Source organism: Rhinichthys klamathensis, unplaced genomic scaffold, assembly GCF_029890125.1.
Source record: "Rhinichthys klamathensis goyatoka isolate OS25496 unplaced genomic scaffold, OSU_Roscu_1.1 h1tg000243l_1, whole genome shotgun sequence".
In the NCBI taxonomy this organism is placed as follows: domain Eukaryota; kingdom Metazoa; phylum Chordata; class Actinopteri; order Cypriniformes; family Leuciscidae; genus Rhinichthys; species Rhinichthys klamathensis.
Genome location: NW_026606765.1, coordinates 595,333 through 621,338, shown reverse-complemented (window position 1 = coordinate 621,338; position 26,006 = coordinate 595,333). Strand labels below are relative to the sequence as shown.

General features: G+C 37.1%; 1 protein-coding gene across 1 annotated transcript in view; it reads right to left on the bottom strand.

Moving 5' to 3' along the window:
- foxo1a (forkhead box O1 a) overlaps positions 1 to 26,006 on the bottom strand; it is a 41,556-nt gene that overhangs the window by 14,968 nt on the left and 582 nt on the right. The window lies entirely within an intron of this gene.

Genomic DNA, 26,006 nt, shown 5'->3' with positions numbered 1-26,006 from the left:
CAATGTAACTTTAGCAGACAAATGGGTTTGAGAGTTCAAAAGCAAAAATGCGCTTTTATTAATTCTGCAGTAAAAACGTTTATTGGTATAGTAAAGGACTACATCGTCCTTTTTGGTTTAAGCTGTAAATAGCCCGGAGTATTCCTCTAAAGATAGCTGGTGTTTTTCAGAAAAGGGGGTGAAATGTTCAAAGCCTTTTTAGAATAGGACACTAAACCCGCTTGGAGCGATGGTTGCCAAGTCCTTCGTGACTGACTCTGGCCTGAATGTGTGTCTGTGGGGCCGGCTGACTCACGGGATCAGAATGTTTCCCAAATCAGAACCAGCTCCAGCTGAGGTCTCGCCAGGCCTCTAGTCTGTCTCTCTGTTTCGGATTCCACTCAGGGGAAATGAAATATTGGACTCCAGCTGAACTCAATAGCTGAACACGAGACTTCAGTGTGGGCTCCTTTTCCTTCCAAATAAAGATCACGCTCCATAACCCTGGATCATGCTGGTGTAAGAGAACCGATTTAGCGTCCCATTTCCTCCAGGTTGGCCTAATCTTATTTAGTTAAACTATCCCTGAATCGGTCGGCCTTCAAGGCATGGTGAAATGAAATATATTCACCACACTAGTTGCCGCCACACTTTGGCCTAGTGAATTAGCCAATCCCGAGCTGCGACAGAAGAAAATCTTAATGTCTATTCGAGTGTACAGGAGACAGTTGTGTCTCCTCGAGCTTGTGTTGATTTCCTGTGTTTGCACTTTGATAAGCTATCTTAGCCAACGGGGCACAATCACGGTAATACGCGCTGGCCTACTTTTAAAAGTCAATAAAGCAGCTCTTAAACGGCTTGCGAGGGAGAGGCGGATGGGGAAATATGACGCGCCTGGCGTCCTGTTGTATTTACATACCTGCTTTCATTAAAAATCATCCGCAGAGGCGGAAATGACAGTCGTCATTACAATCCTCACATACCTGGCAACCGCTATGTGTTGCCAAGGAAAGGCAACTGAGGAAATGTGGCAGTTCAAGAGGAAATCCCTCAACAGAAGGTGGACCTTTGAAGAAAGTGGCGTAAAAATGAACCAGCTTGGTTGTGTGGTTTGGGCAGTATTGACTGTTATAATATACTGAAAGAATATTTCCAAGACAAATTTCAGGCATGTGATAAAGTCCTGCTCTTTTTTTCAATTAACATCAAAGTCAAAGTCAAAATATATATATATATTTTTAATTATAATAAACAAGTCACTAAAGAAATATATCCCAATTTAAATAATACAATTGTACTGTGAAATAAAAACAAACATTTAATAATAATAATAATAATATATTGTAAAAAATAATCTAATTAAATACTATTATTTATTATTTTTATTTAATTGTATTATTATTTTTTTATAATGTTTTATTTTACTGTTTTTCTTTCTCAACGATTAACGTGTGAAGCAGCATTTACTTTGCATCGAGTCGCTCTGAGACACTCACTGCGTCCCAATTCGCCCACATATACTATGTCCTAAAAGTATATACTGTTTTTGTGAAGAAAAAGTACATACTTTTGAGTGTGTATCAGAATAGTGGGCAAGCTTTGGGACACACTACTTCGCCATAATTAAGTCTTTAACGGACGCTCTGTCGCTTAGTTACATGCATCATTACATGCACCGTTTAAACTGTCCTGTCAATCATCTTGTCACAGTTAAAATCCTTCACATTCAATTTCATTTAATTTAGTTAAAGAGAAATGTAGTAGCACGTTGACCTGCCAGTCGTGGGTCTTTAATACAATGAACTCTCCTCATGTGTTCGCATTATGATGCATTTAAAAGATAATGACCAACCGTATCATTACAAAAGTTCACAATGTTGTTACAGATTAAAAATAAAGTGGATATAATGTAATAAATATCATTTCGTCAATCCGCCATGTTTGTAGTTCTAATTGAATTCTCGTCCAACGTGCAATGGATTGTGGGAAATATTAGCCGTTAAGAGTGTGCACGGATCTGCATACGATTTGGGACACACTAATTATAATTTCGAATACTATTTAGGACGGATATGCAAATTGGGATGCAGCAACTGAAAACATCGGATCATGAGCTGCAAGGGTGTAAATGAACACAGTGCCACGCAAATGTGGAAATCTGTATAAAGTATGGAAAAATCCACATTCCTTCATTTTTAATGATGACTGCTAAACCCAAAATAAATGTGAAATTTGGCCGATATGTAAAATATTCACAATGTATTCGCAATATTTTGCGACAACATCGCAATGATTTTAATGCGCTTTTAATTTAACGGTAACCATCTACACATGATTGGATTCTCTTTTCTGAATTTTCTCCATTGTCCTTTCAACCCCTTTACTCTCTCAAACACGCCACTCTGACACACCATCGGCTCATGAGCCAGTTGATCACATACTCGTGCTGTCACAGAAGAAAACCTGTGTCACGCGATGACGTCAGCTCCTCCTAATTGAATTTCGGGCGACGAGAAACCTGCTAGACAGAGCTCCCAGTGTGCAACTCCTCAATCCAATTTTCTCAAAGCTCCTCTCCATTTTTCCTGGAAGAAACCTCATTTTTACTGGTATCCTTGAAATACCACTCTACATTACCGCCTTTTCTGCTGTAAAATTAACATGCAGTAAATTGGTGGCCGCTTTTTGGGAATTACAAATGTATGACAATCTGACTCTTGCTGATGTGAATGAAGTGAGCGATTCAAATCAAAGTCATCTTCTCAAGTTCTTTCCCTTTTTCCATCCCTGCGTCCGAAACCATGTACTTCTATACTATAAAGAATATCAAAAGAAGTAGGCCTACGCGTTGAGTAATATGTCCAAATCCTTCATGACACAGTATGAGGCGGATGATTTACTACTTTTGTGGAGATTTTTGAGTGTGCATCCGATGGACACTCTTCCATCCCATAAAGCCATAAGTTGGTAGAGAAGCGACGCCACTGATGTCGTAGATTTTGGATGCACTTTACATGGCAAAATATCTGTGGAAAATTTTCCCTAACAAAACTCCAAAATTAGAAATGGAGATGGAGAATGGATCATATGTGATATTGCGAATGACACAATCCATCAAAATATGCCTACTTAATTCCCTACTATATAGGCTATAGGCAAAGTGTTAGAATTCATAATGGTCAGAAAACAGTAGGCGAAAAGTACCGGGACTTTCACTGATTTTCGAAGTGCACACCTGACCTGATAGACAGTTTACTATCCCATGAGGCCACGGGAGAGGAGTTGTGACTGGCAGTGAAGTGGGGCTGTAGGTCACGTGACGACAACATGACCAATTGGATTTCATTCATACAACACACATACTGTATAGAACGCATGTTTTAATGGTTAGAAAATTCTTAGTAACAGTTTCAGTATATAATCGTATATGTATACAGTAAATGTGAGTGTGTGATAAAAAAAACCAAGTACATTTACACTTTTCTCGCCACTGGGTGCTTGATTATGTGTTCTTGCGCAAGTGATGTTGTTGAAGGCAGAGAGCTTTGATACGTTGTGTGAAAAGACGAGGCGGTCTGCCATGGCTGAAGGCTTGCTGGCAATTTTCTTTCATAACATCTGCAAAAAAGATTCTGGGTACACACATCCCAGACAATATCCGTCAGCTAGCATAGCTGAGCTTTAGCCAAGCAGTTTATCGCTTGGCAAAGAGCACTTCTTCAGTATTTGAGAGCAAAATCCCACTAGGATACACCACAGTGGTTTCCTAAGGCAGTCTTTTAGTGTTATGCAAACCAGCAACTAATTTGTTTTTGCATAAATCATCTTCTTGCTCCAGGTTTTACAGTTTAGCTTTCTATTAGCCTGATTGATATTAGCCTGCAAAGACATGATAGCTCCTCAAGGTCGAGTCTTACAGATATCTGAACTATTTATCGGGTTGGAACAAGGAAAGATTGGTTCTAATGATGTGTAAAACCACATATTTTCACATACATTAAGTTGATGGACAACTAGTGAACTTTGCAACCCACAGACATTTAGCTACAGTTAGCACATCATGCTAACACCCTTTCTAAAATTGTATTGAATGTGCACTTTTAATGTTCTTTGAAGCACAAAAGTATATTTTTATAAACTGTTTTTACTGAAATAAAAGGCCACTTAAGTGTACTTAAAATCAAGTACACTTTCATGACTGTTTCTTAACACATTTAGGTACAATTTCAAAAAGTGCACCTTGTAATAATGTCATAATGTGCATACTGTATGCACGGGAGTGTCAACGTGTGTATGTTATGCCCCCGATGGCCCTGTTGTGGCATACAAATTGATGGCGGAAAGGTTAACACAAGGTTTCAAAGAGCATAACAGTCGAGTGCAGCACTATTAGTTGACTTCCTCTCCATTGTATTAGAGCAGGAAGTACTGGCTAGCACTGATACGAATCCAGCTAATATCACCGTTCCGCGCAAACACACTGGAGCCACAGTCCACCTCACAAGGGCAAGTAGCACACGCTGCCCCGAAAAGGACGGGTTCGAGAGCTAACGCTTCCTTATCCAAACACAGGCGTCTGATAGCAGAAAAGGTGGGAGAAAGGGAGGGAAAAAAAGGACAGAGCAAGTCCAACAAACGACAATGATTTCTGAAGGCATACACTGAGATAAAAACAGCATTGCTAACAATGAACTTCCATGATTGTGTAGAGCACACCAAATTTTAAGAGCCTCAATCTAAAAGTCATTTCCTTTGAGCATTTGCACAGCTGTTCCGACAGAAAACACGCTAACGTTATAAATACAGGCACTGTTTTGGTCTCAAAGGACCCTCCTTAACGTCAATGGAGGAGATTCCATCGCTAATCCAACTGACCTTTCTTAGCAGCGCAAACAACACAGCCTCTTTATGAAATTCTATATATTTACTTGTGTTTGCAGTTCGCTGGTGGAAAAGTGCGGTTTGGCCATGGGGTGTCAAGTGAGGTAGGCTGCCCTGCGAATCAGGTTGGCGTCATCAAAAACAGTTGATGAATCAAACCGAGAGAGCTGCCAGGGCCAAGGTGGGCGGCCTCAGAAGGAAATAGATATAGCACCTCTCACACTTCTTTTCTCACACATTTTGTAGGTTGCGGATGCTCTCATTGGCAGGAAGTGCATCAACGTGACCTTTTAATGGTGGTTTGCTGTAGTGATTAATCTGCACTCAAGGCCCTGCGCCAACTTGTATTTTCTGATACGAGATACGTTTTGTTGAATGGAAAGACTAAGCGAATAAAAACCATAAGGGGAGAACTGACCTTAAATCTACAACTAAGTCACTGCTTGATGATCCATGACTACTTATGACTAATTAGTGATTTATCTGATGCTTCAATCAAAGCAACTTATTATTAGTGTCTAAACAAAACGCTACCATACTATTCATTTCTGCAGTATGCATTTTGAATATGGTGTGAAGTATTTACATAGAATACCCAGATGCAATAGAGCACACTGGAAGAAATACTGTACACACAATGCAGTGCGGCCCACTTGACCTACTATAGAAATGAATAAATTGAAAATAATATCACACGATTTCTGAATGATTTTTTCTTGCCCTATTGGCTGAATTTGGAATAGCATACCACTCTTACTATCCAGCATACTAACATACTGTACTATCTTAAAGGGTTACTCACACAAATATAACAATTCTGTCACCAATGAAGTTTGTTCTCGCATCACGCAAGCACATTTGAGCTTCTGCAAGAACCAATGAGGTTTGTTCTTATGTGCCAAACAAGTAAGGTCGAGCTTCCCTTTAGGATATTTGATGTGCACTATGTGTGTACAGTATGTGTACTGATCAGTGTTAATATGAGAATAAAAGCCTATCAAAAAAGTAGTTCACTTCAGAATTAAAATGTCCTGATAATTTACTCACCCCCATGCTATCCAAGATGTCTTTCTTTCTTCAGTCGAAAACAAATTAAGGTTTTTAAAGAAACCATTCCAGGATTTTTCTCCATATAGTGGACTTTAATGGGGTACAATGGTTTGAAGGTCCAAATTTCAGTTTCAATGCAGCTTCAAATGGGCTCTACACGATCCCCGCCGAGGAATAAGGGCTTATCTAGCTAAACGATAGGTCATTTTCTAAAAAATAAAAAAAATAAAAAAATATGTATATACTTTTTAACCACAAATGCTGGTCTTATTAAAATAGCATAATAGGGGCACTTTAATGTATTTTTGAATATATTATTAGACAAAAAATTAACCATTTCATTGACATTGTACAGTCTATACTGTGCAGTATGCATTACTAATATTCCATATGAACATGACGTTTAGGATTCCTCCCTGCATGGTTTAAACGTTTTGGTTCACACCACATTTCTTACATCTCCCCCACTTGTAACCACACCATACTATAAGTACCTCCACTGCCACATATACTGCATCTAGTACACCATTACCAAACATTAAAACTACTTAAGTGACTTAAGATGATGTTTAATTGCATCCTCTGGGCTGCATGTATCGCACTAGCATCCGTTTAGCTAACGTTTGTACAGAATGGCGCTGTGGACGGACAGAGCCACGTTTGTGGCCATCAGGGAAGATATATTTAAGAGTGTGCTTGAGAGAAAGTGTCTTTTTCTGTGCTTGGATAAAGAGTCTGTGTGGTTACGACACACTATTCCATGTCTTTGTGGTGAGGTGGGGTTTCACAGGTGGGCCCGAGTGTTAGCGACAGCTAGGCTACGGTACAGTAGACGAGTGTAGCCAGACAGATGTCTGCCTTTAGGGTGTTATTGCAGCCAGGCCGCAAGAGACCTTATTTGAGCACCGTAGACGCTAACTGTCACGCAACCTTGAATAGTGGGTGGCTTTACTGAAAGGTTTTAGTAAGAAATAAGCTGCGCACCAATTGGCGTACTTGTGCACTATTTTATGTCGTTTTGTAGTGTAAATAGTGTGAGTAGTGTGTTCACACTAAGGATGCCAAAGAGAAAAGGTGCACTTCAAATACCCAGAAGTGTGGAGTGTTGGTGACTTCAAGCACTCAACTAGGGCTGAAATGATTAGTCGACATTATTGACCATTTGATCTCATGTCACCTATTGTAAGAGCCTGCAATAACGTGGTTTGACCAGTTAAATTTTACTATGAAATTCAAACAATGATTGTGGTTTTGTGGCTCTTTTTAATGTGGCGTGACAGATAGCGCCTCAGTTTAAGCGGCACGTTTGAAAAGGAAGAAGATTTGATTCCCCTTTACCACTAGTTACAGCACGAAATAAACATGTATGAACATCAGAAGGTATGTTGATAGATACTGTACAACTTACTTAAATGTATCCTGTCTCATTTAATTGCTCAATCAGTGTTTCAACCGCAGAAAGACGTCAATAAAACTCCATCCAAACAATGTCACCTCAGGAAAGCCATTCAATGACCCTAAACTCGATAGTTAGCAAGTAGGGGTGTAAACGGTACATGTATTCGTATTGAACCATTTCGGTTCGAGGCTTCCGGTTCGGTACGGATACAAACCGAACGATTCCTTGGACCATTTTTTCCTGCCGACAAAATTCGCGCTGGCGCGACCCCCATTTCTCCGTTATTACCGTAGATCTTTATTAGATCAAACAGCGCTGACGTGGAAACCAGGAGAAACATTGTGCCGTGAATGATCTAGTTATAGGCTTTAAGTCCACAGATCAGCAACATTCACCATGGATTTAATATAGTAACACTAACTGTAACCAGTTTGGCTGGAATAGTGAAATGCTTTCAAGTACTTCACACATCTTTTTCCAGCACTTAAAACTCAAATAATATATATTTAAATGTTATTTTTAATGTGATGACCAAAACATTATTTGTTCATCCTTCAAAGATTACCCCCATTTATAAACCTGAAAGTTTCAAGATGTAGGAAAACTCAGTTATTTAAAAATATTTTTTCTTTTAACAAATAGGAAATTTCTCTGGCATTTCTTTCTTTTTGCTGTATCGAAAACGTACCGAACGGTGACTTTAAAACCGAGGTACGTACCGAACCGTGATTTTTGTGTACCGTTACACCCCTATTAGCAAGCAAAATGAACACTAGAGAGGAGAATTTTGCTAAATATATATATGCACTATATTACTGTACATATTCATATTTTTACTCCTATTAAAAAGTAACTATTATAAAACTGCATTATATCCAGCTGTATACAAATCCGTTATTTTAACCTTTAATATTATTTTAATGTACCAGCTGACTAGGTTCCCTGTATAGCTTACAGCATTAGTAGAGATTTTCTTCCTTGAGGAAACTGTACCTGATATATAACCAAATGAATCAATATTGAGTCGAATTTAATCTAAATCAGAATTGAATCGCAAGCTTATAGAAATCGAATTGGAAATCTGCGTCGATGCCAAGTCCCAATAAAAACACACCAGTCTTTGTAGAAGTTGGACTATTGATGACTTCTGAGGAGGACAGACAACCTAAAAGAGATTGGTCTATTCAGTTCATTTAAAATACATTTTCAAAAGATGAAGTGATCTCCTCGTTTTATTTATGAGTTCGATAGAATAGGTATAACTCAATATTTGAACTAACTGCAAAAGCTGAATAATTGATCAAAGCTGAAATAATCGACGATTAATCGTTCTAATAATCGTTATATTAATCGATTATCAAAATAATTTAGGGATGCACCGTTATGAACATTTTGTTCGATACCGATAACCGATAATTCTTTACATTTGAAAGCCGATAACCGATATATATAGGCCAATAAATCCTTTTTTTATTCTTTTTTTTTATAACAAAAACAAAAGTCTCACCATTAAAAGCCATTTCCCAAGCATTTTCTCATTAATATTTTATGTAGCCTACAGGACATTTTTGAAGTGATTTCAATCATATTCCAAGCAATTCAAAGCCATCATGGTGAACAGTGCACATCTGAAGTGTCTCAGCTGAAGGAAATATTTACCAGATATTTGTCAGCCAAATTTTCTGACTGGGCCGATAACGATAATATTAAAAATGAACATATATCGGCCGATACTGATATTTGTTTGGCCGATAAATTTTGCATCATTCAAATAATTGTTTGTTGCATCCCCACACTCAACTGTCGCACTTATCTTTGCGTAGCGGAGATGGGGCTGTCAGACTCCAACTGTATAGTTGAGTACACACTAGCGTATAGTGAGCTATTTGGGACACAACTTTAGTTTAGAACGGGAATGCTTAGAACTGTTTAGCTTATGCGGCCCACTTGACTGTCCTTAAAAACGAATGATTCGAAAGTAATATCACGTTGATTTAAAAAATAATAATAATTCTTGACTCGTTGTCTGAATTTGGAATAGCATACTACTCTTACCATCTTATGGATCTGTTACAATGTCTTTAGGGATGCATCTGAGTTTTGGGTTGAAGGGCCTTGCAATGGAGGAACAGAAATCTCTCAGGTTTCATTAAAAAATATTATCTTCATATGTGTTTCGAAGATGAACAAAAACCTTATGGGTAGAAATAGTACAAGCTAGTATGCAAAAATAATTGGTCATTTCATTTTTTTTTTTTAGACTGAAAGGTTTTAGTAAGAAACAGAGTTTAGAGTAAGAGTGTTAATTGTTCAACTAATTTGTCAAATCTGAAAATTGGGGTTGTTTTGGCAGCAGTGCCCATCCTCGCTGGAACTGCATACTGAGCAAGGCTTCACTTGAGGTCACGCAAGTTTGACCTGTGAGTGGTCGGCCTGCAGGGTTTACATAAAGCACATTTCTGAATGTGAGCACTATTTGATATTCAACTCATGCATCAAATATGAGGCTACCGCTGCTGTTTCACAAATGCATCATCTTTAATTATGTCGGTACAATCAATTAAATATGCCAACAATGCTGGCGCTTCAAGTCAGCACTGTACAATAGACAGCTGAATGAATGTGTTGTTGCGCAAATACATGACTAATAATCCATTGCTTAAGTCTGTCATGCCACTATATGTGTAAGAGGGGGAAAAGAGCTTGGTTTGTGTTGAATAGGTCCGTCTGCTTTGTGAAATCATACCAGATGTGTTCTGTATGAGTGGATCTGTCAGAGCAAACCAGAGGTATTTAAGCTGAAAGGTAGACATATGTATGTTTTGAATTACTTCATGGTATAAGAATGTGAAATATTTACCAAAGGGGAATTGAGGGCATAGAAAGTGCATGCACTGAGGAGAGGAGAACACTTATTTTCAGCAACAGGAAGTGGTCATCAAGGATGCGGGTTAATCGGACTACGGTCATTTTTTTATTTTGTTCTTTTTTGGCGGGGCACATTTAGGAAGTTCAATTCTTTGTTCATCATTATTCGTTTATGGGAAACACTACGCGTATTGGCGTATATAGAGTAAATGTCGCAGACTTTTTAGAAATGACTGAGTCACATTTCAGTCTAAAATCAAAAGAAGGAATTAAGAAATTACATTTTGCTCAAAGAAAATTAAGCCTAAGATTTTTTTTCCACACCAAAGAAATACATTTTCACTCAAATAATGTGGGGAAAAAAATAAATAATTATATAATATTTAACTTTAGAAGTATTTATACATTATAGAAGCTTTTAATTTATGCAGATTTAAATCAGGGCTGTTACTACTAAAAAATATTACAAATAATTTTTTGTTTTTGAAAAAAAAAACACAACTATAAAACCTAGACGAAAATTAGAAATGTTGCCTTGCCAACTAACTGACATAAAGTATATTTTAAGTTGAAGAACTAAAATGACAAAAAAACTAAAACTGAAATAAAAATGAATAAAGCTAAATAGAAACAAATATAAATGACAGAAGTACATAAGAAAATTATACTTAAATGATAGTCAACATAAAATAAATCTAACAACTAATTTAAAATATGACTAAACTAGTGCTGTCAAATCAATTTATCGCAATTATTTGCATCTATATAAATATATATATGTGTGTGTGTACAGTATACATACAGTATATATATATCTACAGTATATACACAATAATATATAAGCAAAACATTTTTATGTTTGATGAGATTAATCGATTTGACAGTACAATGATAGTAGCCTATACTAAAATAGCACTGATTTAAATGAAAAAAGAACAACACTATTGCAGTAATGTTTTAATGAGGAAATAACTGTAATTACAGTAACGAGAATCTCCTTGGAGAATAATAACACAAACTTAGGAGAAAAAAGTTGCTTAATTGTTGTGAAAAATATCGTAAAGGAACAAAAATGTTCTTAATTTTGTCTTTCAGTCATGCCATCGTGAGGTTCATCCAGTTTACGAGCTGTCTATGTGACTGATCGTTCAGTAATTGTGAGAGGAAGAATAAAGGGCTTTGGTGATTTGTAGTAACATAAGCAGCGCGAGCGGTTCTGGTTCAGATCAGGTTAAGACGTGTGCGGATTAGAGGCCAGATCTAATTGCACGTTGAATTCGGTCCCTCTTGTGTTTTTCACGAGGCGTCAGCCGAAAAGCCCTATCACGCAGATTCCTCCGCGACTGCTGAAACATTCCGACGGTTCCGTGTGGGAGACGGGAATGTGGAAGAGGAAAGGGAAGGATGAAGGGAAGGCTTGGGTGGTGATTTAGAGGAAACAGGGGAACAGGAGTCAGCACTCTCTCCTTCAGCGATGACATCACTTTAGTCACACACTGATGATGACTTCCGGTCAGATTCGAGGAGAACTTCTTCAAGTGACTAATGTGAACACAGGATGTATAAGTGTCCTCTATGTATAGAAATTCTACTTAATATAGCCTACCTTTAGTGATAAGTGATTACTAAAGGCAGTATAATTAATTATAGAATAATTAGTACAATAATTAGGCTACATATGAATGATATAATCTAATATATATTACTAATTATGTTCTATTATTCTATTTATTAATTAATTAATATTTAATACACCTGTATTTTAATAGTAATAATACAAATTATAAATTATAATATCTTTATTATAAAAATATCACATTTAAAATGTCATATTTAATGTCATAAAATATAGACTACCATAAAAATAAAAATGTAATGCAAAATTATACACACATATAAATAACATGCATTAGAATATACATATAACAATTATATATATGTCTTTAAAATGTAAAAAATAAATACATTATATATATATATATATATATATATATATATATAGGCTATATAAATAAAATTGATTTATTTTTACATTTTAAAGATTTTATATATATATAGGCCTATTGGAGGGGGGATTGTATTCAACCTTTAATACAAATCGCAGTCACCATAACATGAATATAATAGTCTATCTGCAGACACAAATTCCACAGAGAGGTCGATCCAGCTTTTCACTCCAAGTTTTGCATGAGTCACGGAAACCCCGGCGTCTGTGACAGGAAGAGACTGACGCATGGAAACCTTCATCACCAAAACATCAACAACATGCAGAAACCAAGCAAACCCGAGTGGAGAGGCTTAAAACTCCCGCCACTTGTTTTCACTCCGCTGTGTTGTGTTCGACCTCAGTGAGTCGGCAGGCCAACACGAAATGAATGATTCATTGAAACAAAACGGGGAGCACATGTGGGCACACGTTTAATCTGCCCAACTGGCTCGGCCTCAACACAGGAATTCACCAGCACAAAAACAGCCGCCACACACGCAGAGCTCAAAAGAGCCAGAGAAAACAGTTTACAGTCACAGGTCACACAAAAGAAGAAGCAGATGCAGATATTTAAACTAAATCACACAGTCTTGAACAAAATCAAGATGAACTGCTTGATACATTTCCACATACAATATTCAAATGTCGAGCCATTCTGTACCGCCTTTGGTCTTCGGCGTCACATGATCATTCAGAAATCATTCTAATATGCTGATTTGATGCATTAATGTTCAAAACTGTTTTTGTTTTTCTTCAGGATTCTTTGATGAATAGAAAGAACAGCATTTATTCGAAATGTGTAACAATGTAAAAGTCTTTACAATCACTTTTTAGCAATTTAATGCAGTATAATTATATATATTATATATAATGGCCACTTTATTAGGTACATCTTGCTAGCACCGGGCTGGAACTGCTTTTGCCTCCAGAACGGCCTTAAATCTTCACAGCATAGATTCAACAAGGAGCTGGAAACATTTCTCAGAGACTCTGATCCATATTGACAGGATAACATCCCACAGTTGCTGCAGATTTGTCCCGTTCCACTACATCTCAAAAGTGCTCTAATGGATTGAGATCTGGTGTCTGTGGAGAGTTTAGTGAACTCATTGTCAGGTTCAAGAAGCCAGTTTGAGATGAGTTGAGCTTTGTGACACCGTGTTCATAAAGTTATGGACATGATCAGCAATAATACTCAGGTTGGCTGTGGTGTTTAAACGATGCTCAATTGGTACTAAGGGGCCCAAAGTGTGTGTAAAAAATATCCCACATTACACCAAGAGCCTGAACCGCTGATACAAGGCAGGATGAATCCATGCTTTCATGTTGTTTATGCCGATTATTATGAACCAGAAATCCAGACTCCTCAGACCCATTTCCAATCTTCAATTGTCTAATCTTGGTGAGTCGGTGTGTATTGTAGCCTCAGTTTGCTGTTCTCATCTGACGGGAGTGACACCGGTGTGTCTTCTGCTGCTGTTGCTCTTCTGCTTCAAGGTTCGATGTGTTTTCAGAGATGCTCTTCTGCAGATCTCAGTTAAAACACATGTTTTTTTTAGTTACTGTTGCCTTTCAATCAGCTTGAACCAGTCTGGCTTTTCTCCTCTGACCTCTGGCATCAACAAGCCATTTTCACCCACAGAACTGCACACTAACTGGATATTTTCTCTTTTGGTGGTGGAGGATGGATTTGAATAAAGTCAAATGTGTTAAACAGAACTAAGATGCTCTATATTGGTAACTAAAAGAGTTATTATATTAGATATGTTAATGATGCTAAAGGAAATCCCTCAGTGTGAGCCTGACGAAGATAAAAAAAAAGCCAAACACATCCATATTCTTCGGCAATCTCGAAACAGAATCAAGATGAAACACCCGATACGCTTTTCGGCACGGAAGCGGGTCAAGCGTTTGAATATTGTGTGTGTCTATGTATGTGAGAGCTGAAGCCGCTCACTGTGTGTCTATGTGTCATAATAGCGGGGCCAGTCTGACAGGCACCACGTATAATCACTTTAGGGCAAAGAGTTGCACAACAGCGGAGAGGGTAATGCCTGCGGTTTGGGGCCTCGGCAGCCGGCGGGCTCATAAAAGTGACGGCTACAATATACTCGCACACAAATACTGGCATCCAGACACATATTTGTCTCTCTCTTTCACTTCCATGCACAAAAATGAGCCGAGAAATGTAGCGTGTTGAGTGGTGGCCCCTGTGATCAGTCTGGGTGGCCCCGTCCGTCGCCGCTATCGCTCTCGCTCCCTCATTTGTCAGTCAGGAGCAGATGAAGCTCTTCTTTCTAACAGGAAATGTGACGTGACGGCTCAAGTCTGCTTCTGAATGCGAGCCGCTTATACAAAACATCACTTCTGCCGGCAAAGCGCACAAAGCATTTTCTTTTCATCGTTCACACCTTTATACAGCAATTATATTTCCATAATGATGCGCTGACCTACATTCACGTAAAAGTGCCAACGTACAAGTTCAGAAAGAGTTTTAAAAAGCTCCTTGTTTTTATGCTTTTGTATAATTTAAGTGCGCTTACAATACTGTTCAAAAGTTTGGAGTTGGTAATAATTTGGTGACAATTTACAATAAGGATCATTAGTTAACTACTTTTGTTAACATGAACTAAGAATGAACAATACTTCTACAGCGTTTATTATTCTTAGTAAATATTAATTTCAACATTATTCAAATCAATGGTTGCATTTGTTAACATTAGTCAATGCACTGTGAACTAAGATGAACAAACAATGAACAGCTGTATTTTTATTAACTAACATTAACAAAGATTAATAAATACGGCAAGAAATGTGTTTCTCATTGTTAGTTCCTGTACATTAATGTTAACTAATGAACCTTATTGTAAAGTGTTACCAATCATTTTTGTTATGTTTTTGAAAGAAGTCCCAAGGCTGCATTTATTTGATCAAAAACAGTAATAACAGTAAAATTGCGCAATATCACTACAATTTAAAATAACAATTTTCTTCTGTAATATAATATTATTTATTCCTGTGATCAAAGCTGTACTTTCAGCATCATTCCTCCAGTCTTCAGTGTCACATGATCCTTCAGAAATCATTCTAATATGATGATTTGATGCTCAAGAATCATTCCTTGTTATTTGTTTTCAATAAATGGTCCAGGTGAACTAGGGAGGATGCTTAGCACTGTGAACAGGAAAATGATCTGTGCAGCTTCTAATTTCAAAAGAACAAGGAAAATCTCGTTTCCCGTGACGTGAGCCCTTTAACGCGAGTGTTGATTTACAGTAAAGATGGAGTAGATGAGTTTCTTATGCTGGTGCCGTGCTCACCTTCTGCCATAGCAAACAACTCCGTGACTCACTCTGACTCACTCTCCAAGACTATTTGGTTTTAAATGGTCCAGCATGTCTACCCTCACCATCTGATGGGCTCTTAAATCTTGCAAAGAGAAGGAAAAACAAACCAGTTGGTGCAAATTCCTTCAGTTGGATTCGTTGAGCTCTAGGTGAGTATTGCGTGATTGAAGTCACGCAACCATGTTGAACATTGTAGAAAGAGCTGGAGGCGGAAAACCGCTACAAACTTTAAGTCATTTTCTACCTAAATACAAATGGGGAAGCCTACATTTATTTGTGCGGTAATAGCTGAAGGCGACAAGACGTCCTTGTTTTTGGTGGCCTATCCTCGAAATGTTAATATTGATATATAATATAATATAATATAATATAATAACATAGCAAAATAAATATAATATAATAGATAGGAACAGATGCCGGCTCTCAGATGCATGCAATCCCGATTTCAGTTCTCTTTCACATCAGCTTATTGCGCTTGAAAGGTCAAATACACACAATTAAGTCAAAATGCACATTGTGTGGAGTATTCATGTAAACATAGTCTGTTATGTCCTACGTGAAGGTAAACAGTTCGGATGTGTAACAGTAAATTAGATCTGCACATTCATTCTTAAAGGGACAGCAGCCTTATAAACTGTTGCCGTCTGTTTCATTAATGTTAATTTAAAAACAAATGACTCACTGTTTTGACTTAATCACTTTTGTATCTTTAATATGAATACATTTATATTTAAATCATACAGAGAAGACTATACAGTGTTTTATTTTTGTATTTGATTATTAAATTTCTGCAGTATATCTTACTACATGTTAAATGAACATACTGCTACCTGAAAAACGTAAAGTTTATTTAATTTGTAAAAAAAATTATTGTATTTGTCCTATTTTTTGTAATCTGCTTCTTTGTTCCTATTTTTTATATCAAAATAAAATAAAATGGCCTGCTTTGCTTTATTACAGAAGACTGCGAGTCGTGTGTGTAATGATTACAGTCAGCTGAAATGGCATTTGTTTTATAATATTGGGTTGACTAAAGTGGGAAGAAAAACTAAATAAATTTCCAATTTAATTCTGTCGGGGTTTTTTCTTCAAGACCTATTAAAGTATCTACCGCAGTCAATTGGGAAAAGTAACACAAAACAATAAAGTAGAATCAAATCTAATATCAAATTCAAAATTTGTTTAAAAATCTAGAATCGTGAGTTACCACAAGATTCCCACCCTTATAATATAATATAATATTCAAAAGTTAGGGGCCGGGAGGATTAAAAAAAAAGTCTCTTATACTCACCCAGTCTGCACTAATTTTTTTTTACCATCACTTTTCATCAATTTAATTTGTCCTTGCTGAACAAAAGTATACATTTCTTAAAAAATCCCTACTGATAATAATATAATATTATATATTAATAAGTGCATCACATATGTTGCCATTCCTCTCCATTAATGAATAATAACAACTCTGTGTCATTTGGATGCATACTTCAAAATCTGACCAGAAGCAGTAGGTCATCAGGGTACTTTTCGGTTATGGCTTTATGAATACTGTGTATTCATCTGACTTATTGCTTTTCACATACTAGGAAAGTTTGGTTTCAGAAATCTGGTCCCCTTATAATAAGCCCGAGGTCCTCCAAACGTCTACATCACTGCTGGAACATATAATCAGTGGCGAAACTGTCCGACATCATGTATGTCCAAACATCTCCCATCTTTCTCCTTGTATTTATATGTTATGGGGTTGAGGGAGCATGTTGCAACAGCAATCCTGCCAACATACAGCTCTGCGGCCCGTTTCCTCATGCAATCCCCAGCCCTGCTAAACTGAACCATGAGGATGCGATGTTCTGTCCCTGGGCTGCGGTCAGTGGTCTGCCGGGATGCCTAACCCTAACAGCGAGGGCAGTTACGCCACCCCGTCACCCTGCCCGGACAGGCAGATGGGCACAGGAGGGTGTGGGGACAGGCATGCTAACCCCCGTTGGCTCTGCCGAGCCCCGAAATACTTCCCCCTCCACCTCGTCAACCAGTTTAAATTCAGCAGATGGTTTTAAAGGTCGGCTGCGGACTTGCCGGAACTGTCCTACTTGGAAGGGTTTACCACAGTGCACTCTTACATCATGAGGGAACTCAGATTGCTATGTAACGCGGCTCAAAATACACCGCCTTGCCTAAGTTCATTGTTGATAAACGAAATAAGAACAACTGTTAGTAAACTTGAGTCAGAGTTCAGGCTCTGACAATTTCTTTCCATTTTGGAAATTGTGCAGCTATTGAGAACAGACTCTATAATGACGATGAATAGTTTGAGTCTGATTTCTTTGGACCACCAAGCACTCGCGGGAGAGCAGAAATCCGCAGAACATTTGATCCTTGCCAGCTAATATGTCCCTTGGATCTCACGGTTCTTGAAGAATATCAAACATTGCTCTTGTTTTATTCCTTTTTCTCTGTCAGTGGTGTGTTTAGTCTGGAGAAGGGCGCGACATAAATCTCCGCTTCTTGCCTCTGGTTCTTCTTGCGTTCTCTGAGGTCCAAGAGGTAAACTGAAGCAATACAGGGTCAGGTTGGGAATCTCAAATTCTATGAAAATAAAATGTCAAGCCAATTTTTTTCTGTTTTCATGAGCTTAAAGGAGGGGCGTTCCATCCTGCTCCTGGAGGGCCACTATCCAGCAGAGTTTAGTTCAAATCCTCATTAAACACACCCGAATCTGTTAAGAAAGGTCTTTAGGATTGCTTGGAACGTTCAGGCAAGTGTGTTGGGGCTGAACTCTGCGGAGCATTGGCCCTCCAGGAGTACATACTTTTTATTCCCATTTATTCTCTCAAATTGTTTCAAATATGTGAGCTCTGTAGAACACAAAAGGTGATATTGAAGAATCCCCTGGCCTTTTTCCATATAATGGAAGTTAATGAGGACTGGGACTGTCAGGCTCCAAAACTATGGAAACAATAGATGATGTTTTATTAACAATGTTCGGGTGGAGCACGTTCAGATAATTAACACAAGTGGAGCGCACCCAGCAATCAATGATAAGAGGTGTATATGGATTCAGCAATCTCACCTCACTCCATTGATAGTTTAGCAGCATCCCTCCACCGCCCCTTCTCCACACTTCTGATCTTAAACACTTACATAGGGGGGAGTACTCTGGGTTTGGGCCAAACTCCGACCTTCCCCCCGGACAGCACGCCAAATACGCATTAAACCTTATCCACTCTAATTGTATGTAAGTGTGAACTCGTGAAATACATAGATACATACAATAGATTTGTGACATACCAACATTTAAGTCAATATTCACTGAAAATCTTCCTCTCCAGTTAGCCTAGCTGTTAACCGGTGGGACTGGATCACTGAGTTAACCGATGAAAGCAGTGGCGTAGGTTTGATTTTGAAATTGGTGGGGACGGGGACATCAATTTATAAATATATTTTAAGTTTTGATCGAAAGTATTGCTAGGGATATATCATTGTCTCTGAATATTGGTAGGGACACGTCCCTAGCGTCCCTACTAAATTCTACGCCCCTGGATGAAAGAGAAAACGTATCGGTTTGACTCCTGAGTCCTAAATCACTCCAACCGCTTTTCTACCTAGATAAATCGATTCATTGAACACTTAAGCCGGGGACACACTTAACGACTGTAAGGCCGATTGTGAATGTAATTTGATACGCGCCGAGTCGTGTTCACAGTTGGTGTTTAATATCTACTGCGGTCTATGGAAACAGTCTGTAAGTGTGTTCAGTCTTAGAAAGTTTCAGCTATATTGAATTCAAAATCCAACTCCAATTATTTGTTGCCCATTCAGATGTCGTTACAAACTTTCATGAATGCGCCAAAGAGCGAGAATGTCAAGACCTTCAGTGAAAAAAAAAATCATTCCATCTCTTCCACACACAAACTCATCATGTGTCATGTGGACCACATTTATGGTGCTTTTGAAATCATTTTGGAGCTTGAAAGCCTCATGTTCCCAGGATAGTGACCAGGATGTTCTTCAAATTAACAAATGATTTTGTTCCACAAACGAAAGGAAGAGGAAAGTGAGTGAATAATCATCAAAAATAAACATTTTTGGAAGAACTATCTCTTTAAAGTAGGGGTGTCCAAATCTTGAGCGGGATTGGATTCCCCAGCTTTAAAGAGTCTGAAGTAAACCAAACAAGCCTTTCAAACTAAACGCTCCTTTCTTCATACACAACACCTTCACGCACCTATGCACTTGCATACACACTACTACTCGCATGCCAGGAATAGTGATTCAGCATTTCAAACATTCACCATATCAGGGTGTAGACAGAAAGGACAGCGATATTGTATCTGGGTTTATTGGTTTTAAAAGAGGTTTATTGCAAGACCAAAGCCTGAAATAGAAAGTGCCACGAAATGACATGTCCACCGGCCCTTATACGTCAGTTTGTTGGGTCTGCATTGGGAAAGGCAGGTCACATTAGTGCACAAGAGGAGCAGAGACGCCCCCGTCCTGCTCACGCTCCGCTGAAGGAGCTCCACTGACTAACAAGTGGCACCAGACTTTGGCCCGGAGCTCTCGGATTCCAGTAAACGTTTCCTTATGCAACCTTTAATGAGTGTCGCCTTATCTGAACTCCGGCAAAGGCGCGTGTGTTGGGCAGCCAGAGCCCGAGGAGACGGCCGAGGAGATCTCTATCCGTCACTTTGGCTTTTCACAGCTTTCGCAGTTAAAAAATAACAGCCGACAAACCCACTTTCTGCAGAGTCATATTTGATTAAGTGTTAGCGGCCCGCGCGTAAGCACAAAACGACAACCGGAAGAGAGGTGAGAACGGAGGGGAGGTCGGGGCGTTTGGACGGATGTAGGTACGTAATGAAGTTAAGGGCAAACTGCACTGTCCCAGCAGGAGCTTCATAAGCAAGACACAGATTTCCTTGAGCCAAAATATGTGATTCTTGGAATGACGTTCCAGCTAATGTTCTCAGCTCTTCAAGGAATGAACTGAGCAGGAGGCGATGTGAAAACAACACAGGGAGCGCTTATGGGCACATGGAACACAACTTGTGTCCTCAATTAAAAAGCTCTCTGAAAAATGGCATATAATTATCAATTATATATTCAATTAGAAATACATATAATAAGTAATAATAATAAATTAATATTTATGCAATTGCCTTCATGCAATATAAATGTTTATATACAACTCAATGTTTTTGTCTGAGAGTTGATTATTTATTGATTATTAAGTAAACTCAATAATAAACATTTAAGGGGTATATTTAATACCTGATTCAGTTTATGATGTCATAAATATTAACTAAACAACAGTTATTTATTATTATTATGTAAATGGTTAATTTTATACCAGTGTATTTATAAATCTCATATACTATCGGTCATTCCACTCTCTAGTTATCATATCGCCACTGAACCCTAAAAAAAAACCATATCGGTCACTACTTGATTGACAAGTGTCAATCAAAATCTGACATCTGCAAAAAAAAAAACTAAGAATCTCACTAGGCCGAACTGTTTGTGATTGTACCGAGGGCTTTGTTTTGAAAGAGGTGATTGGAGGAGGGTTTATCACAGGAGTGATAGTGTGACGTCCCACAGGACAGGGACATCGATTGGGGACATCAACGTGATTGGCGACAGCGGCCTGCGTCAAATATTTACACTGCGAGAGTGACGTATGTTTCATAGATCTAGCGAGAGCAACACAGCACAGATCAAACCCAACCGTCTAGGCATGTTTGTTTAGAAACACTCAGAGACCTCATATCACGTGTAACCTTTCAAACCCCACACATGCAAGAGCACTAGAGTTGACCACTCCACAGACACATGACATACACCACAGGAGCTTCACGCCACAGTCCACAGCACAAGAGCGCTCGACAGAAACCATCAGACACATGCAGGCAAAGCTGGTGCCTGTCCACAATTCTGAACTGAAACATGGGTTGAGACCAGGAACGAAACTCAAATTAGACTGAACGTGTGGACTAGTGGTTAGTGCACGTGCCTATTCATAACAGAAGAGTCACAATGCTGAAAAAAAACTAAATTTAAGTAAATAAAACAGGAATGATCTGGTTTGAAATCTGAACAAATGTCTCTTGATGGCAAATGATGTGCTCTGGATGCGATCATGTCAAGCTGCTCACAGATGACTGACTCACCAGGTTTTATTTACTATTATTAGGCCTAGAGGACATTTGATGAAACATGCTGAAAACAGTACATGTCTAAATATGTCCATTATGTACAGATATCATAACAGTTATTACAGTCAGAATTTTAAAAGGAATATATAATGACAATTAAAATTATTTTCATTATTATTATTTACTTGATTTTATTTGATGTATATATATAAATAAATATAATAAATCATATTTAAATAATATGAATAAAATAAAAAATGACAAATAAAAATAGGTTATATTATATTTTGTTGATTTTTTTATTCAGATTATTATTTATATTAAATAAAAAATTAGATTTTATATATATATAACCACATTTTTTATTTAAAATAAATATATATAACTTGTATTTGTGTGATTATATATAATTTATTCAATGACTTAGTACTTATTACTATTTTATGTAATATAAATATTGTATTTAATTATTTAATAATTTATTTAAATAAATTGTATTATTATTTTATTATTATTTATTATTAATTTATTTAATTATTAATTTATAAGTTATAATTTATATGGAATTTTATATATATAATTGTATTAATAATCGCATTCACTCGTACAATAATTGTTTGCATATATATAGGCTATATATATATAATATATACATATAAATATATATAATTTATATTTATATTATTGTATATTATTAATCTAATACTTTTATATTTTATTTAATATAAATATTTTATAAATATTTAAATGTTTTAATTTATTAATAATAAATCATTTCTTTAATTTTCCTGTTCATTTATATTATTAGTTTATAAATTATGAGTTATATATATATAATTGTATGTATATAATTAATTTCATATATATATATATATATATATATATATATATATAATTATTATTATTATGTAAATATTCAAATATATAAAAAAATAGGCATCCAAACTGAATAACAGTGACAAACCATTGATTTAACTGCAGCTTAAGAGTCAGTAAACATCAGATTTATCTCAAAGGAATGTGTATTTAGCGTCTGGTATTCACTTTGAACTGTATTCCCTTCACTAAACAACCAATGTGGCCATTTAACCGATGTTCAGTTAGTCTTTAGTCTGCTACCATGTACATTTCACATGCCAAAGTTCGCCAACATCTTGTTTCGAAAATACATCAATGCTTAAGACTAACTGACACTGGATTTCAGTGGATTGTGGGAACTGGATAAACGGTGACCCGAGTACGGTAACCTGGCTTCAGGAATTTACCCTTTGGAGGTGTGACATTAACAGCCGAAAGTTACTTTGTCAAATCCTCAGGACTGAAGCCCATGTGTGCAAGAAGAAGCAGCGCTGATACATTTCTGCCCCTCTCACCCTTTGCCTTTTTCTCAGGGTGAATACAGCTCTCAGGAGAGACTAAGCTGGCTAAAACAGTGCCTGTGTCCCTGTGTCTTACCCTGGAGAACTGACTGCCTGGAGGACGGTTGATCTTTTATTCCACCATCAATACTTTAGAAAAAAAAGTATATGAATCGTTCGTGTAAAAGAGAACATTTTAATCAATGTTCAGATTTCACTACTCAATTTTACAATACCATGCTATATGACAAATGCATTTTAAAGGCCATGCAGTCTCTCAATTAGTTCATTAAAAAATAAAAATGTATTTTTTTTAATAAAAGTGTTATTATTCTCAATTTAGCCTATTATTAATATTATTATTTGAAACATCAAACACACTTTAACCCCATTTAATACCTAGTCAACATAAACAGTATAATAGGCTAAACAATGCAACCTTAAACACATTAACACTCATGGATATCAGTCATTCGCCAACAAAAATATGAAATGACGTCTATGATAACTTAAAACGACTCAAACCCCGGTGATTTTCAACTCCTCTCAGCCTCTTTTCAGCACATCGGTTTGGACTGACAGAAGCTGATCTACGGTCAGATGTGTGTGTGAAAAGCCCCCGAGGGAAGCTGATCATTACCAGCGCCACATTGTTTATGAGATCAGAATAAAATTGAACGGTTCCTGCGGGAAATTTCCTGTGGTTTCTCAAAAACATTGCCCCGTTATGAGTCACGCGTACTGAGCATCCAATCACGGCACAGATTCAACAGATCATATCAGTTTTACAACCACAACACAAACACACACACACACACACAGATTTGACCTTGGGTGTTTATCAGATGTGCTTCCGATAACAATGCGAACGCCACCGAGTGCTGCCCGCGCTACTCAGAGTTGTGTGTCGTCAGTGTGTCGTTAGAGAGGTAGACGCATGCGTGCTCAGTCATCGACGCACAAAAGCATGACAATTGTGGAATGCTGGCACACAGACACACAATAAATCCGAGTGTGGGGCGGATCCTTACTTGCACGCGTAGCATAGGCTACTTGGCAAACATCAGAAGGGTATTGACGGTTAATCCCGCGGATATTAATAGCGTGTTGTGTGATGATGCACTACACCTAACAACACAACTTTGGACCCACTTAACAACGAGGTTTCCATGAATATGAAAGTTTTCCTTTCATAGTTTTCCTGTTTCTCCGGTTGCCAGGGTGGTTCAGGCATACCGGTGGTGCATGTTACCGGAACTTATTTATTAGGATCCTCCTTATCACTTCTGCTTAAGTCTTAATCTTGATGACGTATAACCATGACAAAGCTCAGTTTTGTGTGTCACTGCTTATGTCCAACTCTAGTTCCAGTGTATGAAAAGCCACAATACAACTTCTTTTCACTTCTTTTCATGAGCCCAAAAACTTTATTTACCTCATTAAACTTTTTTTTATTTTTTTTATTGCCAATGTCAATAGGATAGTTTATCCTACAATTATTTTATATATAATACCTTTTATTTAATGAGATTTTTTTTTTTTTTTTTTGAAAAATGTAAAATGAGGTGCTTCTCTTGATTAAAGAATATTGTGATACATTCAACCAGATCTCGTGAGAAAAACACTATAGTTAAGTAATTACTAGTTAAGTGGTGTCAATTTCGTATAATTTCGAACTTTCAATTTTTTCAATTTTACTTTTTGGAAAAATTTTAATTATGGTGAAAACCTGATTCTCTTGTTTAAATCATTTTGTAATATATTCAATCATATCCCATGAGAAAACAACTATTTTTGTTAAGGACTGTCGATTTCGTTTGAATTTTGTATGAATTCGAACTTTCATTTTTTTTGGGGGGGGGGGGGGGGGGAATTAAAAAACGGTGAAAACATGTTTCTCTTGATTAAAGAATGTTGCGATAAATTCAACCAGATCTCATGATAAAACAACCATTTTAGTTACGAAGTGTCGATTTCATATGAATTTGTACTTTTATTTTTCAATTTTTCTTTTTTAGGAAAATTGAAAACCTGATTCTCTTGATAAAAGAATGTTGCGATAAATTCAACCAGATCTCATGATGATAAAACAACCATTTTAGTTGCGAAGTGTCGATTTCATATAAATTTGAACTTTCATTTTTCAATTTTTCTTTTTTAGGAAAACTGAAAACCTGAATCTCTTTATAAAAGAATGTTGCGATAAATTCAACCAGATCTCATGAGAAAACAACTATTTTAGCTAAGAAGTGTCGATTTCGTATGCATTGCGTATGAATCTGAACTTTCCATTTTTCTTTTTGGGAAAATTGAAAATTAGCCTAAATGAAAATCTAATTCTCTTGATAAAAGAATGTTATTATAAATTCAAACAGATCTCACGAGAAAACTATTTTTGTTAAGATGTGGCGATTTCGTATGAATTCAAACTTTCATTTTTTTCAATTTTTCTTTTTAAGAACATTGAAAATGAGATGAAAACCTGATTTCCAAAATTTTTCATTTTGGAAAAATTGAAAATACGGCGAAAACCTGATTCTCTGTTCCGAAAAAATCAACCAGATCTCATGGGAAAACAACTATTTCAGTTAGAGGTAGCGATTTTCTTTTAATTCCTACTATGTAATTTGAGATAAGATACGATCACATTTACATCTGCAAATTTTTACGAGCGAAATCCAGTCATTTTAAAATGAATCAACGCGAATGGGAATTTTGCGTGAGGGCGAAAGATTTTAAGATTTAAGGGATTCCAGTTAGTCATGCGGATTCACTGTTAACCAACAGAAAGCTTGTTTGTTTGAAAGTGACTTCTTCTTGTGAATTGTGCTGCATAGTGTGCTTTGCTACAATATTGACAACAGAAAATTCACCTTTTTGCCCCTGAAATTTCAATAATGTGACTGCAACTTTAGGGGCTCTGGCAATGGTGTGGGTCCAAATCTTGATCTTGTCCTAACTCCAACGACCTCTACCTGTAACTGT